The 23,938-nt window shown below is 39.8% G+C and overlaps 1 long non-coding RNA gene across 2 annotated transcripts in view; it reads right to left on the minus strand.

Annotated features, from left to right (window-relative positions):
• LOC103791801 (uncharacterized) overlaps positions 1-23,938 on the minus strand; it is a 350,454-nt gene that overhangs the window by 223,876 nt on the left and 102,640 nt on the right. The window contains exons 2-3 of one of the 2 annotated variants that reach the window (XR_013532852.1): positions 20,604-20,766; positions 8,952-9,435 (exon numbers count right to left, since the gene is read on the minus strand). This is a non-coding gene — a long non-coding RNA (uncharacterized LOC103791801). Of the gene's footprint in view, positions 1-8,951; positions 9,436-20,603; positions 20,767-23,938 lie in introns of those variants that run through there. The other variant, XR_013532851.1, reaches the window with a different exon arrangement.

Genomic DNA, 23,938 nt, shown 5'->3' on the forward strand with positions numbered 1-23,938 from the left:
CATTAAAGCTTCTGATAGCAGCTATTAGAGTTCCATTTCCCAGGTACTTCTCAACATTAGTTATTATCAATTAAAATAAGCAAATAACATGAAACAAAACACCTTTTAAGGTCCAAACTTACAGGACAAGAAAAGCAAATAAGTTTCTGCAGAGTCCCCCAGCTGACCTATCTCTTAACTATGAGCTATAAACTGAGTGAGAATTCTCACATGAACCACAGCTCATAGGAACTTAGCTGGATGGCTATTTCCCTCTTTTAATTACTTTGATCATTTTGTATTATGACCCTCACGTCTTATGGGATGCTTTGTGGAAAACATATGATTTTGTAAAGCATGACTATTTCCGGTTAGTTAACTAGAGGAGGGATTTTTCTGACATGCTGATTCCTTCTCAGTGAGAACCTGTACCCAAAAGCATTTATCTAAATTTATTTGCCTCATAATGGATTCTCAAACGTGTCTACCAAAGTACCCTCATTAGCAGAATGAATTCATTCCCTTGGGGATCTGATGGTAGAAGAAGTGGCACAGCTAAATTTTAAAGTATCTTTGAAATTTTGTCTTTATGAAAACACTAATTTAAACCTTAAATTTTACATTTTGTTTCCCAAAATGCCAATGTCTACTTTTACATAAAAATAATAAATAGAATTATGTACTAAGAGACTTTCAATTATAAAATAGATGGAATAATACATTTATCTTTACTCCATCTCAAAAGCCATGAAAAATGTTAGGTGATATAAACCTATGAAGGAAAAGAGAATAATGGTGAAAAATAGATGCCCACCAAGCTGCAGAAGATGGAAATCAATTGATTAAAACTAACCTAGGCTGGACATAGTGGCTCATACCTGTAATCCCAGCACTTTGGGAGGCCAAGGAAGGAGGATTACTTGAGTCTAGGAGTTCAAGACCAGCCTGGGCAACATGGCAAAACCCCAACAGCAAGACCCTGTCTCAAAAAACAAACAACAACAAAAATAAAAAAAAAATAGCCAGCCAGGGTTGTACATGCCTCTAGTCCCAGCCACTCAGGAGGCTAAGGAGGGAGGATGGCTTAAGTCCAGGATGTCAAGGCTGCAGTAGGCTGAGATTACACCACTACACTCCAGCCTGGGCTGACTGCAAGGCTGCAGTAAACTGAGATTACACCACTACACTCCAGCCTGGGCAACAGCAAGACCCTGTCTCAAAAAACAAACAACAACAACAACAAAAAACAAAATAACCTAGCAGAGTAGAAAAACTTAAGATTTAAAATGACAACAGAGGAGAATGCCAAGCAAACAAAAATTCAGATTTGGTACACAGAAATCTAGAGATGGTCAGGAATGGATGCACCTGTATCTCTAAAAGCAGAGTTGAAGATTGGGAAGAAAAGCAGAAGAAAGTGGTTGAAAGTCTATTTAGGGAGCACTTGGATCCTACTCTGCCTGTGCTTACAGGTGGCCCTCATTCCCTAATCTTAGAAGTAAACAGAAGATTTAGTTTATGAATAAACTAAACCAGAATGACTGAGCAACATTTGACTGAGCAGACTGTGGGAGGGAAGCTACCTACTGCAAAGAGGGGGGGTAAGTAAGACTCTACATGTTGAACATAACTACCTAGGCTTGTTCCTTCATGCAGCTCCCAAAATGCTGGCAGCCATATACTCCCCAGAAAATCTGACCCTAGAGAAAAGGCCTACAGAAATGACATCTGTGGAACAAGTGAAAAATCCAGGTGCCTGGCCCTGTCACACAGCAAAGGCAAAATCGGAGCTATAAGCCTAGGGTGTGAAATGAGGAATTGTTTATAGATAATTTTAAACCAATAATTGAATTGATTAAAAGTTGGTTTGCTTTTTATCATTAGTATGTGCAGCAGTTCTGAGCAACATGGCTCAACTTCAGTGATATGGTACTCCTTCTCCAAAAAAAAAAAAAAAAATCTTTTCTGGGTCTAAGTTTTGCAAGTGCTTTGACTATAATTGAATATTAATAATGTAAATGTAAACTTCAACTTGGCACGTTTTAGTGTTCTACCTGAAACTTCATTCAGAAAGCTCCCCATTATTCAGTCAATTTCCAACTAACATAAACTCAGATGTACATGGTCCCTTTGAGAGTAAGGTCAAAGGTCCAAATTATTCCACTTTGATTTAGCTCAGTCTGTGTCTCCAATCCCTGTGGCACTACATATTCCTGTGTTTAAGCAGTAGATTCAAAAATAAACAATACCACCTAGTAATTGTGAAGAATAAGAATCCTTGAATTACTTAATTTTGTTATTCTATGTAACCACTTGCAGTTTTTATTTATGTTAAGATTTAAAGCAGTGACACAGAGAACTGTGAAGAATAATACTTTTGTTTGGTACTTGCAAAATTTATTTTATACATAAAATATTTCACTTAATTTAAATAATATCTTTAAAACAAATTTATTCTCCTTTTTATGGTTTTTCAACTGAAGAACTAATCAAAAAATAACTGATTTTATCATTACTGACAATAATTTTGCTATATATGTACAAATCTAAACATATGTATATGTATTATAATAAATAAATATACATGTGGATAAATTGATCTGATCCAGATATCAAATATGATAGATATACCCCTAAACCCTACCTTACTCCTGTATCAGCACAGTCAGCAATCATCATCAGATACATGAAACACAAAGACCAAAATTAACAAAGCAAAAAGAAACTTAGATGAAACAGAGACTATGCAGAGATACAAGGAAATTTAAACCTCAATCTAAACTTCTCAGAGACAAAAGAAAATATTGCCTTCTTGATGAGGAACAATAAGGATAGTATATTATTTTAGAAAGAAAAGAACTTTCTGAGCATATGAAAGAACTGTTAGAATAAAAAATATGGATGCAAAAATCTTAAAAATAGAATAAAAAGAGGATAAAGTTGAGAAAATCTTAAAGGAAATAGGACCAAAAACTAAAAACACAATGGAAAATGGGAGAGAAAAGATTTTTTTTAAATAGAAGATTGATTTGGATGGTCTGACCTCTGACTAATAGGCATTCCAGAAAGAACACCAAGTAAACAGATGAAGCAAAAATCAGATAACGTAAGGAACTTTCCCAGAACTAAAGGCTATGAGTTTCCAAACTGAAATGGCCTACCAAGTGCTCAGAACTATAAATGAAAAACAAACCACACCAAAGAAAACCACTGTGAAATTTCTAAATATTAGGAATAGAGAGAAATCCTAAGAAATGTCATACAGAAAAACCAGGCATATACCAAGGGTCAGGAGTCAATAAGACATTGGATTTTCTAAAAGCACTCTGAGATGAAGAAGATGCTGTAGCAATGCTAACAATATTCTAACTTTTTAAAATATTTTAATCTAACATTCTATTAACAGCAAAATCAAGTATACGTGTACAATAAAACTATTTTCTGATGGACAAGGTCTCAAAAATATTACCTTTTATGTAACCTATGTCAGAAAGCCACTGACAGCTTTACAAAAATAGGACAGTAAACAGAGACATGCAGAAAATGAGAAATATAGTCTCAGAAGAGCTATGAACAGACATCTAAGAATAACAATAATGGGAACACCCAGATCTGCACCTATGCAGCAGGCCTGGAAAGTCCCCCCGCTCAGATTAGAATGAGAAAATAAAATACTCCAGAAGAAATATCACCAAGGAAAGAAGTGGAATCAATTTCCCAAAACCATCTTCTCTTGGAGAATGTGGAAACTAATCAGTATAGGTACATAACACTATAGAGATTTATTTAGAGAAAGAGACAATTCAAACTCCAAGGAAAACAAAAAGCTGGTACAAGAAAATAATGTAGTCATGATTAGTTGTGAGCAATATTTACATCAACCTAATTATGTTAATACTGAGTGCTAATTTAACAAATAATTATGCCTTGGGTGAATGAGACTGGAGAGAAGTTGGTGTGTTTATGAGTCATGTTAGTCCATTCTTGCATTGCTGTAAAGAAACTGAGACTAGGTAGTTTATAAAGCAAAGAGGCTTAATTGGCTCACAGTTCTCTGGGCTGCATAAGCTTCTGCTTATGGGGGGGGCCTCAGGAAATTTAATGTATAAGTCTGTTTTTACACTGCTGATAAAGACATACCTGAGTCTTGGCAATTTACAAAAGAAAGAGATTTAATGGACTTATAGTTCCACATGGCTAGGGAGTCATCACAATTATAGCAGAAGGTCAAAGGCACATCTCACATGGTGGCAAACAAAAGAAGAGAGCTTGTGCAGGGAGACTCCCATTTTTAAAACCATCAGATCTTGTGAGACTTATTCACCATCATGAGAATAGCACAGGAAAGACCTGCCCCCTGATTCAATTACCACCCACCTGGTCCTTCCCACACACATGGGAATTCAACATGAGATCTGGGTGGAGAAAGAGCCAAATCTTATCACTTACAATCATGGTGGAAGGCAAAGAGGAAGTAGGCGCCATCCTTACAAGGCAGAACAGGAGAGAGAGAGAGAGGGAGGGAGGGGGAAGATGCCACATACTTTTAAACAATAAACTCTCTGAGCACTCACTCACTATCAGGAGAGCAGCACCGAGGGGAAAATCTACTCCCATGATTCAACCACCTCCCATGAGGCCCCCCACTCCAACACTGGGGATTACAATTCAACATGAGATTTGGGTGGAGACTCAGAGTCAAACTGCATTATTCTGCCCCTGGCCCCTCCCTAATATCATGTCCTTCTCACATTTCAAAATACCATCATGCCTTACCAACAGTCCCCCAAAGTCTTAACTCATTTTAGCATTAACTGAAAACTCCACAGTTCAAAGTCTCATCTGAGACAAGATAAATCCCTTGAAACTATGAGCCTGTAAAATCAAAAAGAAGCTAGTTACTTCCAAGATACAACAGTGGTATATGCACTGGGTAAATATTCCTATTCCAAAAGGGAGAAATCAGCCAAAACAACTGGGCTATAGGCCCCATGCAATTCTGAAACCCAGCAGAGCAGTAATTAAATCTTAAAGCTCCAAAAAAATCTCTTTTGACTCATGTCTCACATCCAGGTCACAATGATACAAAGGGTGGGTTTCCCAAGTCTTCAAGTATGCCCCTGTGGCTCTGCAAGGTACAGTCCTCATGGTTGCTTTCATGGGCTGGCATTGAGTGCCTGCAGCTTTACCAGGCATATCCTGCAAGCTGTTGGTGGATCTACTATTCTGGGGACTGTACAACGGGGGCTCTCTTCTCACAGCTCCACTAGGTGGTGTCCCAGCAACAACTCTGTGTGGGTGCTCCAGGTCCACATTTCCCTTCTGCACTGCCTTCATAGAGGTTCTTCATGAGGGCTCTGTCTCTGCAGCAGACTTCTGCCTGGACATACAGGCATTTCCATACATCCTCTGAAATTCAAGCAGCAGGGCTCCCAAACCTCAATTCTTGCCCTCTGTGCACCCTCAGGCTTAACACCATGTGGAAGCCTTGGCAGCTTCCAGCTTTCCCCTTTCTGGAACAGTGGCCTGAGATATATCTGAGGCACTTTAGCCAAAGCTGGAGAAGCTAGAACAGCTGGGATGCAGGCAGCAGTGTCCCAAGGCTGTGCTGGGCAGCAGGGCTCTGGGCCCAGCCCACAAAACCATTCTTCCTTCCTAGGCCTCTGGGCCTGTGATGGGAAAGCCAACTGCAAAAGTCTCAGAAATGCCTTCCAAAATTTTTCCCCATTGTCTTGGCTATTAACAATTGGCTCCTCTGTACTTATGCAAATTTCTGCAGCTGGCTTGAAATTCCTCCCCAGAAAATTGGTTATTCTTTTCTACCACATGGCCAGGCTGCAAATTTTCCAAACTTTTATGCTCTACTTTCTTTTTAAATATAAGTCCCAGTCTCAGGTCATTTCTTTGCATATGCATATGATTATAGGCCTTTCAAAGCAGCCAGGCTGCATCTTGAACCCTTTGCTGCTTGGAAATTTCTTCCACCAGGTAACCTAAATAATCTCTCTCAAAGTCAAAGTTCCTTAGATCTCTAGTAAGCAGGGCACAATGCTGCCAGTTTTTTTGTTGTTCGTTTTTTGTTCTTTGTTTTGCTAAAGCATAGCAAGAGTGATCTTTACTCCAGTTCCCAGTGAATTCCTCATCTCTATCTGAGAACACCTCAGTCGGAACTTCACTGTCTGTATCACTATCAGCATTTTGGTCACAACCATTCAACAAGTCTCTAGGAAGTTCCAAACTTTCCCATATCTTCCTGTCCTCTTCTGAGCCCTCCAAACTATTCCAACTTCTGCCTATTACCTGGTTCTAAAGTCACTTCCACATTTTCAGATGTCTTTATAGCAATGCCCAATTTCTCTGGTACCAATTTCCTGTACTAGTCTGTTCTCACACTGCTACCTGAGACTGGGCAATTTATAAGGCAAAGAAGTTTAATTGGCTCACAGGTCTGTTTCTGCTTATGGGGAGGCCTCAGAAAACTTACAATCACGGCAGATGGTGAAGAGAAAGGAGGCACTGTCCTCACGATGAAGCAGAAGAAAGAGAGAGAAACGGGGGAGGTGTCATGCTTTTGAACAACCAAGTCTTTGAGCACTTACTCACTATCATGAGAGCAGCATTGAGGTCCCCATGATCCAACCACCTCCCACGAGGCCCCTCCTCCAACACTGGGGATGACAATTCAACATGAGATTTGGGTGAGGACACAGAGCCAAACCATATCATTAGTTATTTAAGGGATTTAAATGTTTACATTTTATAAGAAAAGTCAATAATTATAATGAGAAGTAGCAGTATCATATTATTTAGAAACATAGAACTATGTATTAAGGAATAAAGCTAAAATAAAGCTCAAAAACAAAAGCAGCTGCCTCTGGGGAGTCTGACTTGGATGGGAAGGTAGGAAACTGACATTTCTATTTCTTATCTACTGTTTGGCTTTTTACAATTCTGTATATGTATTGCTTTTAACAACATATTTAAAAAGGAGAAGTAGGAAATCAGAATTTTATTGGAAACTCCCAAGTTTAACACGTGCTGAAAATTAACACAAAATTAACAGATAGAAAGATAGGAGGGCACCTCAGGGCTCAAACAGCATACCTCCCTAACTAACTTCTCTATATCTGATCAGGCATCTGGGCCACAGAAGGTTTTGAAGGAAAGAAAAGTAACACTTATGGATCACCTAGTGTATGCTAGCATCATTTTAAAAGATTTTTCAGAGATCATTGTGCTTGATCTTCACCACGACCCTGAGTAGAGAAATGATTTTACAGATGAAGGACTAGGTCTCTGAAGAATGAAGAACATAATTGCAAGCACTCATTTATATTTCCAAGTGTGAATCTCAGGGAGACTGCGGATAGCGTCTGACAACTGATTCTCATCACAACTCAGATGTGTGGAGCCATTTACACATGAGAAAATTGAGACTCAGCAAGGTCAAGTGACTGACCTTGTCATACAAGTAAGCAGCAGAGCTGCAATGTGGCCCCAGCCTCCAATTACAACCCCCCACTCTGAGTCTTTGGAAGACACAAACTGTCTTCTTCATGTTTGTACCGCAGCACCTCATACACTGTGCATGGCACATAGGACATGTTCACCCAAAGTCTATTGACTGAAGCAGGCAAGGCTCTGAAGAGGTCTCACCTAGTTCATTAGCCCATTAGCCCAGGTTGATTCCAAGAGAATCAAGCTCCCAATCTTCCTCTCTCTAGGCACCATGAATGTGACTTGTGCAAGGGCTGTCTGGATATAGCCCCTGCAGGAGGAAGGCCCTTTCCTCAAAACAAGAGAAAACCACTTAGCTCACCTTCAAGTGGTCCAAAAAATCAATTTACAGCTCTCCAGTCCAGGACTTAACACTGAAATGTCACACACTTTAAATTACAGGACAAGAGCATTTTCATTCTCACAAAATAGCAAAATTAAATCTTTAACTCCAAAAATAAAATAAAACTGTGGAAACAATTTTGGAGCCCACAGAACTTTTGAAAAATGTTATTAACAAGCTGTGAAATCAGGGAGATAAAAATCGAACACCCTGAGGGGGAACAGCAGGGTCCCCAGTCCAACCCCCTCATCCTGAGTCATGGAGAGACCGGTTTCCACTCTGTGGGTCCAGGAAGCAGGGGGTATGGAGCTAATGCATGTCTCCTGCTCCACGCTGGCTCTTAGGGCAACACTTGGAAGATGGGATGAGTAAATTCTCCAACATGTGAAATTGTTGGGAAACTGGGTTCATTCTAGCTGTTTCCCTTGGCCGATTCCACACCTCTGGGCAGGAACTGAAATTATAGAGCTTATCACTCAGACTTCCATAATAATGAATTTAAAATTGTTCCAAAGGAAAATGTACTTGTTGTATGGATTGAGTACTGTAGAGCATTCACAAAGAGCAGCGTAAATTACAAAATGTTTCCAATAGATCCTCTTTTTTGTCCAAGAACTTTGCAGTTATGATGACGTTAGCAGAATTTCTGTTCTGCTCTTGGTCAGAAAAATTTGGAGTTGTTTACCTTTATTGCTCACAGAGATGCTTCCTAATACTAGCGAGATGATGGAATAACAGCTAGAGAAGTCTATCTATCCCTAACAATGTGGCAGGGTGGTTACCTATCTAAATTCTCCTGCCAGATTTAAGAGGACCAGCATGTGTAAGTTTGAGAAGGCTATGGCCCTGTGTCCAGAAAACATAGATCTAATATAACTCCCCCACCCCATCCTTAGAAACAAGCACCACCAAAGTCCCCAAGCAATAGAATAGAGATAAAGGAAAAGGGTGCAATTCCATGGACATGCATAGCTTTCCCATAACAGTCTTCCTTGTTCTCCTGACACTGGCTCACAGGAATTTCTAAAGAATGTACTGCAGGCCCTCTGGAATACCACATTTTTCCAGCCCTGCTCCCGGAATACAAGTTGCACAAAACTGCAAGGGTAGTTTTATATTTCTAACCCTAAGTATTAAACCAGGTGGCTACTAGGCCTCCCTAGGGCCAGCTTCCTAGGGCAGGGTGACCCACTTTCATTCCCACTTGTTAGTAGTCCATTAAAGACCAGTAGATACAGCATCACAAAAATGCATCTTTATTTAACTCATTCAGACTTGGCATGAGAATCTCTGATTTTAACCAACATTACAAGGGAAACAGTTGGATCATGGGGGCTGGTGTGTCTTAGAGAAAGTCATGCGAGCAAGACTGAACTGCCTATACACATCTTTAGGAATGTTCTCTGGCAATCCTTGCTCAAGAATCCTTGAAACCATGAAGTATTTCCTAGAAGATTTCTCTTTCCTCCTTAGTCCAACTCGAGGTGATGGAACCATCTTGTGTTAGGGCAGAATTGTCAGCTTTAGAAATAATTTGTCTTACAGGCTTTTTGCAGTTGGGAGCAGAGTGGTTTCTTGCTTGCCTGGCTTTGAAGATCGTCAGTCCTTTCACTGTTCTGCAAGTCAACAGTCACAAAGCACATTAATGCTTCAAATCAAAATTATTTCCATCATATTCCTCATATTTACCACCCCCAAAACATCTGAAATACTGCTAAGTACATTTGACCTTTTCTGGTGCGATTCAAGCTCAATAAATAAAACTCTGTCTCTGGAATCTTTCTATGCAAACACAAGCTTGATAATAAAGGTTGCCTCTCTATTGATGGGGGGGATCAAATTTGGCACAACTACCCTAAAAGATAATCTGGGACTCTGTAGTGTAGTAGAAGTCTGCAAATAATTATATCTGAGGTCACACTTCACTTCCAACAACTTATCCTGTGATAATTAGGAGTGTTCCTAAAAATGCTTATGCCAGCAGTTTTTATGATGGGAAAAATTTGAAATCAGTCCAAAGTTTCATTAATAAGACATTGTTTCAATTAATTATTAATCTTGGTATGAGGCATGGATATATATTAAAGGTAAAATCAATAGGATTATCTAATGTACTGGATACACAGCAAGAGACACGGAAAGGAGTGACGTTTCAGCCTGAAAACTTTAAAACACGAGAGTGCCACTTACTGAGTTAGGAGACACTGGAGGAGGAGCAGCTGTAGGGGAAATCAAAGGGATGTTTTCCCAAGTACATGATCATGATCCCAGTTTACACTGAGATGTGCTTGCTGGCTCTGAGCCAGGCACAGCTGTAATGTTTGACAGTTACATTCACTCATTTAATTATCAGATTAACTCTTAGAGATAGGTTACTATGATTGTATCTGGGGTTATGATTTACTTTTTATATCTAAATATTCCAAGTATCTAAATATTTCTTTAGAGGGAATATGTACATCTTATAAAGAAAAGTTGAATGTGTGTGTCTGTGGTCACTGCAGTGACAATTTTAGTACTCGTGAGCCCCTAGTGATTGCTCAATCTAGGTTGGTATGAGAGTGTTTCACAAGTGATCTTTTAGTTCAGTAGTTTTCAACTTTTTTTTCCTGCCGGGCAAGATGAGTTCATATGCAAGACTCAGTCTCATGGAAACCCCCAGAGTAATACACAGTTCCCTGAACTCCGGTTGTAATTAAACCCCCTTTCCCTCTCACTTACCTTGAATCTGCTCTAATTGTTTTCATATGAAATTCTGCAACTAGATTACTTTATCTATTATACCTAATATATCTTAACACATTATTTGCAACACATCCCAAACAAATGGAGATTCACCAGTGGGTTCTTATATTAAGCTGAGATCCTTTGGTTTAGATGACTGTATGAATCAGATTCCTAGAGGGTACTTAATTTTTTTAAGTTGGGGTCTCACTCTGTCACCCAGGCTGGAGTACAGTAGTACAGTCATAGCTCACTCCAACCTTAAACTCCTAGGTTCAAGCAATCCTCATGCTTCAGCTTCCCAGAGCCCTGTGATTACAGGCGTGAACCACTGCACCCAGCCTGATTTTTTTTCAACATTTTATAAATGAGAGCTTTCATTTAGTCCTTTTTTCCCTCTCCAATCACTAGCATTCAACCATAAGTTTGGCTGTTTTGTCCAACAATTTTCATCTATGATAACATACCCAATAAAGTAGAGAGCTGGAGTGATTATAGCTCCTTACAATAACTAAGGAGACATTTGAGACAGGGGTCCCACTAACTTCCATGATATTTTCTCCACTAGAGACTTGTGCAACTCTACCTGCCATGAGAATAACAGATTTGCATGGAATTCTGACTGCGCTCTGTTGATGACCGATATTTTCAGTGTACGTAAGTGGGAGATGAACCAATGATATCTAATTTAAAATGAAAAATCTGACTGAGACCTCGGCTCATTATGCTCCTTGATTAATGCTTGGTAAGCTCCCTGACTCTGGAATTACACCAGAAACAGTCAGATTCAATTACTATAACTCCAAAATAAATGTCTATTTTTATTTTCTTTTGAGAATGTAGAGAGGAATCCCATCATAACATGACTCTTATTAAATAGAATTGGATACGCCTTGGATCAAATGGAGTCTCCTGAATCATGAACATTGGAAATGGAAAGGAATTAGAGGTTACATCGTCCAACACTGTCACTTAATAGATGAGGAAAAAGATTCTCAGAGAAATTGAGTGATCTTCCCAGGACCACACAGAAACGTGGACCAGAACCCAGCTAACCTTACCCTGAATACAGGGCTCTTTCCATCCGCTGGACCATGTGACCTGCCACTGCTGCTGCTGATGGTCTCAGTTGACCACACAATCATTCCCAGGAGAGGACTCAGGAAACATCCCCCACAACTGTACCCTATGCCTCATGTCCCCCTTAGCAACAGAGTTGGGTTGTCCAGGACAGGAGAAAACCCACGCAGGCAATAGAACCAATACTATAGCGCCTCGTGGCCGAGAATAACGCAGCATTTGGCTCTACCCTATGTTCCAAGCTGGAGGTTGTGAAAAGAAATTTGGAAGGACTGAAGGAAAAGAAAAGGAAGGCTAGCAAGAAAACAAACTGTGCTCATGGATGTGCAGAAAACAAAGGCAACATTAAGGAAACACAGGTAAGAAGCATTTAAGAATCAGGCCTTTGTCTTTTAAAAGTTACTTTCAATAACAACTATATCAGAGAACTTCTCTCCTTATAAATATTTGCTCAACTTCTAAATAAAATAAAATGTAAATCACAATTATTTTCTTACCTGACACCTTCTCTTGCACCCCAGTTCCAATTTCTTCAACAGATCAGCTAGTAAGAAAACTCCAAAAACCTCAGCTTGCTTAGCAGTCAAGAGTCAAAAAGCTCATGACAGGAATGGTTTTAAAAATTCAAACCTGGCAGTGCTTTCAGCTCTGCAGTGATCACAAGCAACATGTTATTACCTTTGAGAGTACATTTAGATGTGGAAATGTCATTTAGACTGTATGCCAACCATCTAGATAGCATTTTCCTGCCCATAACTATTTGTCACAAGCTAGTAACCAACCACTGACTTTTATATACACTGTGGAATACTACAAACAGGCTGGGTTTGCCTAACAAAATGCTTTACCCTGTTTTGATGACTAGCATGACAATTCCCAGGTAGCCACTCTTTAGAAAGCCTTCCTTTAGGGGTGACAAGTCAGACTACCATGTCAGTTACAGTGCTGGTTTCAGAGCTTCAGCCACAGAAGCAGGTCTGTCCTGGAGTTGCATTTTGGATTGTCCCTGCTAGCTCAAATTCCTGGTTAGCTATTCCCTGGACTTACTGATTCAGTAGGATCTGCAAATAATGGTAGCAGGTCACATGCAAATCAATTCATGGAGAAAACTGTCCCTCTGTTTAATTACTAATAACGATTGGCCACCTTTCAGGGAACTAGTCAGGATCCTCTTCCTGAGGCTGCCATTGGCTGCACCATCCTGGACAGGTTCTTCCTCTCTAAGCCTCTGTTCCCTCATCTGTAAAATAACGCAGGGAATGAAGAGGATTGCTCCAGTTGTCTCAGGCTCTGACATTCTGCAGCTTGGCTTTGGAAAAAGGTTGAAGTAACTGAAAACAACTAGCTGTGAGAATATTATGAGAGACTTGCTGCAGGTCAGGGCAATCTCTTACTAATGATAAGGCAGATGCTGCCTGAGCTAGGGCAAAGAGGTTGTTCGCTTAGACGTTTATAAGAGGGTCTGAGATTCTTTGCAGAAGCATTAACATTTAAGTGTACATTTCTGGGCTATCTTTCCCTTGCTGAGTCTTGAGAGCTTTACACATATTTAACCAAGAGCTGGTATTCCTTCTCAACATGCACCAAGATTATGTTTAATCCCAGGACATATCACACAGTTGACGATTCAGAAAGTGTCAGTTGGCCAGACACAGATTCCATTAATGTAACCTAATTCTTAATATCTGCTTACTGGAGTCCAGCTCTTTTACTGATTTGGAATCCTGATACTTCAAAATTTCTGAAGCTCTGCTCACTGTCTGCAGAGTCAGTGCCTTCATGACTCTCAGTTCACCAGGTCTGCTATTGTTGAAGTACCAGCTATGACCTGTAACACTCCTGAGCCCCAGCTTTCCAAATAAGCCTTCAGAAAATATTGCTGAGAGAAAAGGTAATGGCAATGATCAAATTGCTTGCAAAACCTACATTCCATCCATAATTCTGGATTTATGTGGATACTTTAATAGCAAAATAAAACCATGCCATGTTTTATCAGGAAACTGTGCCATATTTTAATTCTAAGTGTGTAGATTTATCTTGTATGAAGCAATCCCAATATATTAAAATCTGGCAATATTAAGTTGGTAAATTCTAGAGTAGTTACTTAAAAATATTTTTAAATTACCAATAAAGTTTTTATAAAGTAACTAATTAATGGTTATTAATTTTTCCATGAACAGAGGAGTGAAATTAATATAAACCTCTGCCTGCACTTGAGAGCCCCCAAAACAGATCTTAGCAATTTATAGAAGTATCTTATAAAGTATTATAGCTAATATGATCCAAATACTATTTTAACTTGTACCAATGTTAATTCCTTTAATCCTCAGAACAATCCTGCTAGGTTGATTGGTTAGCATCTCTCTGAGACACTGACAGATCAAGTGGCTTGCCAGAAGCATCCTCTAGTTAAGTAAAAGGACCCAGATTTGCACTAAGGCACCCTGGTGCCATGCTGCATGCTCCTAACCTCTTGGCTAAGCTTACATTTTAAAATGATAAATTTGCTTAGCACATTTACAGATGATATGATTTTTTAGTTTTTTTTTAAAAAAATACTAGTTTTAAAACCAAAGAACTTTAACTTACCCCAGACTCACAGCCAGGACCATGAACAGTGCTTTCTATGAGTTTTGAGCTAGAGGCATACATTTGTCATGAGTCTATCAGCTACAATGGCCGAAACTCAACTCACATTGAAACAAAACACAGACTTGTTGGAGATATAAAACTGAGATATTGGGGTGGAGTTGGCCTCAGGGACTACAAAGAACTCAAAAAATACCAAAACTCAGTCTTACTCTTCGTTGTTCTGAGATCTGACTGCCTGTGTCTATTGGCCATATTCTCTTCTATTGTTTTACTGAAGATGGGAAGTGAGATGAGAGGCTTGCATGAGGGAGTAACAAAAGAGCTCTTGCCTAGGTCCCCCAGGACTCATGAGCAGAATGATCAGCAGTACCGTCTACTGCAAACTTCTACAGAGAAATCAATTCCTATCTAGTTTAAGCTGCTGATATTTGAGGCCTCTATTATTTACAGCCAAACCAAATCTTAACTAAGTTTAGAAATGAGGTAATATTTAAGCATGCCAGCATATAAGGCATTGCTAAGTGAGGGGCCGGGGATGCTCACTTGGTGAGAGAATGGAGAGTGCGAATTTTTTGCTGTGCTTTCATGGAAAGGACCGCCCTGGGGCCAGGCACCATGCTGGGCAGCAGGCCAGACTAACTTGTTTCATACCCCGGCATCTATGAATTCAGACTCTGAATTCTCCACATCTATGCCCATTTCACAACTGAAAGAATAGAGTAAGGTGACATAAGTCTTTTTTCTAAGGTCACACAGCTAGGAGAGGAGAGAGGTAGGATTTGAGCCCACGTGGAACTGTCTTTCTGCTATAGAGCCTGCTTCCTTGGCCTCCTGATCCAGGGACTTTACTATGCGTGAAAACATAATACAAAAGGTAGTCGTTTCACCCGCAGATTAAACACAGAAGACGCCTCAATACCAAGCTTGCCAATCCATCGAAAATCTCATTCAACATATCAAGTTTCTTTACATCCAGCTTTGGGAACACGTGCAACAGCATCTCTCAAGCTTCTCCTCCACCACGGGCTGTCTCACTGCAAGACGGTTCCCATTCCTTTGGGTTAGGGGAGAAGGCAGTTTCACTTTGGGAAATATCCTAACCGATAAATTAAATTCAGAGACGAAACCTTTCTTCCCTGACTGCAGAGCACACCAGCAACAGAGTCAAGCCCAGATCTTGTCGCCCCAGGTTTGCTTCCTTGTAAGACTTGCTTCCACTCCAAAAATCTTGTAAGAGTTCAACGCCAGAGCTTGGTCAACCACTATTATGGAGCTGACAGATTCTTGGCTCTTCCAAGTATTTTTTTCTTTTTTTTTCAAATGAATAAGTAGGTCTAATTACGTTTATTACAGAAACAAAAGTTCTTCTGGAAAGTTAATTCTTTAAAATGGTTGAAATGAAAAATAATACCTCTTCCCCACCCTTCAGAGTCCTCTCTGATTTAAGGAGATGAAAACACTAGCATTTCTAAACCCAAGGCTCTATTTGGGATGTGGAATATAAAGTGCCTTTTCTAGCTAATGGCAGGAAAGGAATGCACAGGTTTCTCAAAAGAAGATTGTAGGACCCATGCTGGTCTAATTTATGTATCTTCCTGCCAGGAAAAAAAGGAAAAAAAAAACCTTCATGGATCTGGCACTTATTCAATGATTATATGATATTTTATATATTCAGTGCATATTTGGAAATATTTTTAAATTGAGTTTTGAAACTATCTATAAAGAGAAAATATACTCTTTTCCACTCTTAACTTCTAGACGGCCACATTGAAAAGTACTCCTCTCATGCAGAAAGAGATTAACGATTGTAAGGCAACACATGGAAATGTGACAATTATTAAGCCCATGGACAGATTATAATGTTAGTCAAGAATGACTCATGGGACTGTATCTGGCTTTGACTTTGGATGTTAGCAATAATCATTTGAAATAGTTCCTTTAGCAAACTAGTCACCTCATTTTGCTTTCTTTACCTCAAAGGAGAGGAACGATGAAAGAGGAGCCTTGACTGGAGTACGTGTGTGCCATGTGTGCTCAGTGGAGGAGAGGTGGGGGTGGATGGCCGTAACTGAGGCTCTGGACAAAGAAGGAACATCCTTCATGTCAGAAATCAGCTTTGTGGGAGTTGGGTGGTTTTTAACGGGCTTTGTGCAGAGCTTCTCAAATGTGAATTCACTTAGGAGACATATGATTTTTAAAAACTTCTGTAAGAAAATTAGATATCTATTAATAAGCAAGCATATTAGTGTTTCATCAGTTCTAAAGATGGGTTCTGTTTATCTCAGTATTCCACTACTGCATTCGCTTCCTAGGGCAGTAATTATCACCAGTGTGGTAGCTTAGAACCATAGAAATGTATGCCCTTACAGTTCCAGAGGCCAGAAGTCTGCAGGGAAAGCATCAGCAGAGTTGCTTTTTTCCTGGAGGCTCGAGGGAGGACCTGCTCTCCATCTCTCCCGCGCTGTGGGTGGCTGCCCACAGCTCTTGGCGCTTCTTAGCTTGTAAATGCATCTCTCCAACCTCTGCTTTCTTCTCATGGCCTTCCCCTCTATGTCTCTGTGTGTCTCTTCCTTTTCTTTTATGAGGACATCCATCATCAAATTTTGGGCCCTTCCTGAGCCAGGATGATTTTATCTCTAGATCCTTGCAAAAACTCTTACTCCAAATAAGATCACCTTCACAATTCTGGTTTTGCATTCTTTTTTCAGACTTCTGGGGGAAATATTTAACCCACTATAGAAGCAACGGCGTCAGTCCCTGGAAACTCCTGAGGTTCATAGTCTTGGCTTCATGTCTAAACTTTCTCTTTTTCTGTTTTCTTTGTTCACTTTCTACTTCCCTTGTCCTCTAACACACATAAAACAGAGTTTGTAGCATGATTACTCCTGCTCCATTGCAGTGCTTGACAAACTAAAATATAGACACCAATAAAAATAAACACTTTCACAGACTCTGGTTGAATTTAACTATCTTAATTTCATTTCAATATGCACAACAAAGAACTAGGTTTAAAGTTCTTAAGCATAAAGTTCTTACACAATCATAAAACAAAAACAAATCCAAGAACTAAACACAATGAAACCATAAAGCCAATAAAATTTAAATGTATTCATTCCAAAAGGTTTTTACTGAATATCTATTATGTACTAGATACTGTTGAAAGTGCTGGAGATACAGTGATAAAACAGACAAAAGTAGCTGACCTCATGGATTACGCTTACACATTTCAGTATATTGGTAACTCTGAAAGAACTATACATTATTAACATGCCCAAATCAAACACAATTCACAATGGACTCTATGAAACTTACTGCTACTAGGCAACGACATTTGAGTTCAGCATATCTATGCCACTGTTTCTCACATGATAACCCAATTCTACAACCTTTGCTCTGTATTCCAGTAACTGCAAACATTTCCTCCATATAATGAACTATACTATCATGTGGTACAATCCCATCATTTATATATTAAACCCACGCTTTTCTTTTCTCATTAGGCTTCAACAATTTAAGAATAGATTGCTCTGCCACACCATAACATTTTCATGCAAACCAAATCAGCAAGTCCATGTATCAAACAATCAAGGAACCAAAATCTTGCTCTAAGAAAATTTCCTCTGAGAGCAAATTTCACTGCAAAGGAGAAATTGCGTCTTTGAAACAGATTTTTAAAATCTGGTGTGCACACTCTCGTCAATTTTTTTTTTTTGCATGTCCTGGTTTATAGCTCTATCAGGATTCTCTATATTTCAAGAGCCTTAATTCCAAAAGCATACAAGGATGGAAAACACTGCTCCACACCCCAATATTTCTTATACTTATCACCTTATTTTTTCTTTTCAGTATTCAGATGAAACAATGGGATATGCGAAATACATTTGCCAAATTTCAACTTAACATTTTAGCACTTTTGCTTAGCTGTTACCTGCCAAAATAATAAATATCCCAGAAGCACCACAACTCAATCTTATGAGAAAAAGACAGAAAGACAGAGACAAGGGGGTTGCAGGGAACTGGTATCATTCTATAGCGACCATTTCCATTCACTCCTTCTTGATGCCCCATGCCGCCTGGACCCCTGAATTCCCAGGCATCCATGAGAGCAAACGCACCAGAGCTCATCATTGTTACATAAAGAGATTAAATATATATGTACATTTTAAAGTCACTTCAAACAATTTTGTTCTTGAACATTGCTATTGTTTAGACTCCAGGATAAACAGTCTTCCACTGAACAGCGGCAGCCGAGAAATGGTTACTGTGATTTTGACTTTAGGAGCAACCATCCCAACAGCAACCAGGAGTGACTAACAGCATCTTAAAAGTGAAATGCTGTTATTTTGGCAGTTACATGATGCTAATCCTCAACTACAAATACAAAGAAAATATGGCATCTAAATCATCCAGCAGGATTAGCTACCATATGGTTATTCAGATGACCAAAAAGGCAGCCTTTTCAAAATCTTAGGGAGCACTTCCTGGGCCTTGAGAACACATCGAGAGACCCTGATGAAGAAACACAGATCCACACAGGTCTTAGACTTCCTTGGTCATTCCTGGTGTTCTAGCCAGGCCCTTTCTAGACCTCTTATCCCTGGCTCATGGTCACATCTCTCTTCAACTTTGTCCCCCTCTACTCCAGCCCATCCCCTTTGCAGTAGCCTGACGGGTTGCCCTCAGTTCAACCTATATTTATTGAGATCTACCATGTGCCAGATGCTATGCAAAGTTCTAGGGATACCAAAGTGATAGATGTATGTTTTCTGCATAGAGTTGACCCTTACACAAGTTTTAATTGTGCAGGTACGTTTATATGGGGATATTTTTCAATAAAAGTTACACCGAGTGTGTCTGCTTCTCTTGTCTCCCCTTCCACCTCCTCCATCTCCCTACCTCTGCCACCCCTAAGACATACAGAGTAGTACAAAATAAAAATAAAAAGTTATCCCACTCCTCCATCTACTCAACATAAATGATGAGCATAAATAAATTTACAATGATCCTCTCTCACTTAGTGAGTAGTAAATATATGTTCCCTTTCTTATGATTTTAATAACATTTTCTTTTCTTCAGCTTACTTTATTGTAAGGATATAACACATATAACATACTAAATATGTGTTACTTCACTGTTTATGTTATTAGTAAGGCTTCTGGTCAACTGTAAACTATTAGTAGTTCAGTTCTGAGGGAGTCAAAAGTTATACAAGAATTTTTTACTGTGTGTGGGGATCAGTACCCCAACACTGGTGTTGTTCAAGGTTCGACTATGTAAGGAATTCACATGTTTGTGAATTCTTAAGGGGGTCTTCTTTCTCAACAAGTCATGATCTCCTTCCCTCCTCAAAACATTCTTCCAAACGTTTACTCAGAGTCTTCCCAGACTCCTCTCTTCAGAGACTCCCCACAAAAACACTTTCAGAACTCACCTAGCCATGAGGTAGACTCACTCTCTCAGCATTCACATGTAAGTTCATATTTTTATGCACACATTTTTCTCAGTTTGTGCTCTCCTTTCTTCAGAGTGTAAGCTCTTCCAAAATCAAAACCTTTACTCTTAGCTTCATTCTTTAAAAGAATATACCCTAGTACCAATCACCATGCCCCAGGAAACAGACATCTTCTGTTCTTTGTCAACAAGAGTGAGCCCTTTGTTACCCAATTCAATCTGAGAAGTAACCTCAGACAATTTCAAAGGGCGAAGTTCTTTGCACTTTGAGCCTACAGCACTTGAGAAAGCCCAGACAGAACATAAACCGGAATCTGGAATTTCAGAAGCCAGCCAACCTAGAGAGCCAGGCTGGGCTTTCTGTGTACCCTAAACACCAAGCTTCTTGACTGAAGTCAGCCCTAAGAGCCTCCTGCTCTCCCAGAGTCTCAATTGAGGATTCAATGCACAGAAGTGTGTTTGCTTCCTTTTACAATTTGTTCAACCTTTCCTTGGAGCCCCAACCTAGATCACATCCTTCGTTAGTCCTGCTAGGCTCCTACTCTTCACATTTTATCATCTGGTAGGAAAAACAGGCCAAGGTTTATATCATGACTGCCCAGGGTGATTGAAAAGATTTCTAACATTCATCATGTCCAGAAGACAAAGAAGTCAAGACCATCTGAATTGCCTAACAAAGTAACGCATAAAATAACCCATGAGCCTTCTAACAGAGAAGGAGAGTAAATAAGATGTGGAAACATTCGCTTTAGTTCACTACATTCTAGAAGTCATTCTCCATGATTCTGGCGATGGAACAGAAGCATTGCATACATTCGCTTGCGTGCACATAGGTACACACAGTGATAGCAGCAAACGCTCTTCTAAAAACTCTTCCAGATAATAACTCACTTACTCCTCGTCACAACCCCATGAGGTAGGTATTATCATTACTTACTTTTTTGATAGACATGGAGGTTTGTCACCAAGATCCCACTCCAAAAAATGACTCACTTCTCAGCTGCTGGGAAGAGTGGTCAGCAGGTAGCCTCCAGCTCCTTCAGGGTCTGTCTCAACTGCAGAGCTGTCTTGTCCAGAGTCACGTTCTTCACACAGGAACCCTGTGAAGCAGAATAAATTTGGGAAGAAAGGCCTGGCAACTGCAGCCTGACCTGGGGTAACACTGATGGACAATACTCACTCCAGAGCTCCCCACTGGGTTAGCCCCTATACTGTCAGGCCTGAATCACTGTTTGAATTCTCCCTCTCCCAATTCCCTTCCTCCCTTTACCTTTTACAGGTACTGATCTCTCATCAATGCTCTGTACATGAAAGTCCGTCTTATCATTTGCTTCCATAGAGCCCAGCATTTTACGCATGAAAGCGCTGAAGAACAGGGTTACATAACCAGTAGGATCAGGAGCCAGATTCTAACCAGGTAGTCTGGTTCCAGATTCCATACATTTTTGACATTTGGCTAGTCTGCCTTACAATATGTGAGGGACTTTAGGTTTTTCCCTTTCAAAACTTCAATTAGCCTTAAACTCCTTCTGCTTCAGGGCTGTGAACAAGGACTGAGGACATCTCTACTGCCTCTTCCACTGTCTGTATTAAATTTATTCCACTTGGATTGACTGCCAGATAGCCCTGTGGGTTTTCTTTTAAGAGCCATCTCAGTGGCTCCACTAACTCATAGAATATATGCTGCCACGGTTCTGAAAGCAACTACACACCGAATTAGAAAACCAAGGATCAATCAAGAACTAGTCTTTCAAGATCACTCAATGAGCATCAGTAAGGAACATATAAAAACAAAGCGAATGGCAGGGTGTATGGGGAAGTTTTCAGAATACTATAAGTTTCATCTTGGATAAAGGAAAAGTAAAAATTATATTCTATATGTTTAGGTCCAGAACCAGGATCTGTTTATGCATGTGAAAATACATTAGAGATTAGCAGAATTTACTGAAAAAAATATTTTTTTCATTTGTGTTGCTAAATATGCTCTTCTGAATAAGCTAAAGATTATTTTTAGGAGAAGTAGGGTGAGGGGGTCTAATTATTATTATCTCAATAATAACAATAGACCATAATAGACAAGAAACAATATTATTATCTCAATATGTCTCTTACTGAGACAATAATAATTGGACTCCCTCACTCTACCTCCACTCAAAATAAGCCAATGAGAGCTGAGATATCACTTTCTATACGGCAGTCTCAGGGGAGAAGGACCAGTGAAAAGCTGAGCCTAGTAAAAATGAAAGGAACCAAGGGTAACTGCACTAAGGGCAGAAGCACTCCCTATAAAGAAACTCAGCCCTGCTCGTGGGGCGCTGCCACCATGCGTGCAATGGAGTGTCCTTGTGATGTTCTGAGACCCACCTCAGATCGTTTAACCTTCCCTCAGAGAAACAGAACAATCACAAAATGGGCACCACCCAAGTTGTAGTCCAATAGGAGCCATGCATGTTCCAATCAATCGCCTGACACATAGATCCTAAAAAGAAACACCCAGACTGTGAGAACACTGGGAACTGGGACTAGGAAGAGACTAAGGGCATATTTCACAGTATGGGAGGGGACCGGGAGGAGTTGGTCTGGTATCCCACGCCATACTGCCCATACAGCCATGAACACACCTATTTTCTTTTTCAGCGTCCTTGTGGTAAATGCTCCATATGATCATACCAGGTGAAAGGGGTTAAGGAGAATTGTTCACAATCCATGTCCTGACGCACAAACCCCTCAGCTAACTCAGAGAAGACATGCTGCCATAGCTGTGAAGTCAACTACTTGCCCAATTAGAAAACTATAGAACTATCAGGAACTAATCTTTCCAAGATCAGTCAACGAGGCTACAGTTGTCCTTCTTCTAAACTTTCACATGACTTACCCTTGCCTACCATTGACCTTTTCTCTTTCTGCCTCCTACTTCAGCTGTGTGTGTGTCTTCACTCTTCTGACTGTCTTTGAGGGCATATGGTAAGAATTCAATGAGTGAAAAATGAAAAACAACTATTTTCTAAGTTTTTTTTCATACCACTTCTGAGCTAGCTCTGGAGAGAAAAGAGAGACAATATTCTAGAAACATATGGGGGCATTTTTGCAATAGGTCTTAAAGTGGGGCATTGTTTTTATAAACAAAATGACCCTTAAACACTTATGGTTCCTTTGAGCGTCAAACGAAGATAATAAATGCCCCTGGGTGTGACTCCCAACAATAGGCCACGGGGATCATGAATGTCAGTACAGAGGGTGGGTACTAACTCTTTTGTTGCTTGGTATTGCCTTTACATTTACCTGTATTGTACCAAGTCCACACTAGACATTCTGTGTACATTGTCTCATTGGACTTTCACTCACCATTGCTGTGAATGTCACCACTAAATTTCTCCCCTAGTCTGGTCTTCTGTCCAGCTCTCTGCGTGGGATTCCCTCCTCTTCACTTATCTAGGCTAAAGCTTCAAGGACCAACTTACATCTCTCTCCTCCATGAAGCTGTACCCACTTCTCACCTTGAGTGATCTCTCCTGTGAAACTCCGCAAGCCTTACATGCTATGGCACTAATTTAACACCTTGTCTTAGTCTCCTCCTTATCTGCACGTCCTGACTCTCCAATAAAATGAAGGTCTCTTTGGCACAGGAATCAGTGTCCTTCATATATACTCCTGCTTATCATATTTTTAGAAATTTAGCCAGGTGTGGTGGCTCTCACCTGCAACCCTAGTTACTCAAGATGCTGAGGACGGAGGATTGCTTGAGGCCAAGAGTTTGAGACCAGTCTAAGCAACATAGTAAGACTCCATCCATCTCAAAAAAATTATTATAATAGAAATTTAAGAAATACAAAAATCCAGAGAAAATAGTCATATCACTCAGAATTAACAACAGTCTCCATTTCAAGTGATTGCTTCTAGACTCTCACCACCACCCCTCCCCTCCCCTTCTCATGGACCAGAAAGTCTTACTCTCATGAAATTGATATGGCTTTTACAAACACACATATGGGATATTAACATTGTATGTTTTCTTTAAGTATGGAATTTAAATTTCACATGGGGGCATCATATTGTACTATTATTCTCAATCTGGTTTTTTCTACTCTGGATTATAGTTTTTTTCACTACTAATTAATTACATTCTTAGAACTCATACTGGACACCGACAAAAGGATTTTGATAGTGATGACAATGGGGAAAGACACCACAAGGAGTGGAATTAGAAATTCATTCGTAATGCTTTTATAACCTTAAGAGCTGATAGCTAAATAGATATTTTTTCATTCCAGG

Source organism: Callithrix jacchus, chromosome 3 (assembly GCF_049354715.1).
Source record: "Callithrix jacchus isolate 240 chromosome 3, calJac240_pri, whole genome shotgun sequence".
NCBI classification, from domain to species: Eukaryota; Metazoa; Chordata; class Mammalia; order Primates; family Cebidae; genus Callithrix; species Callithrix jacchus.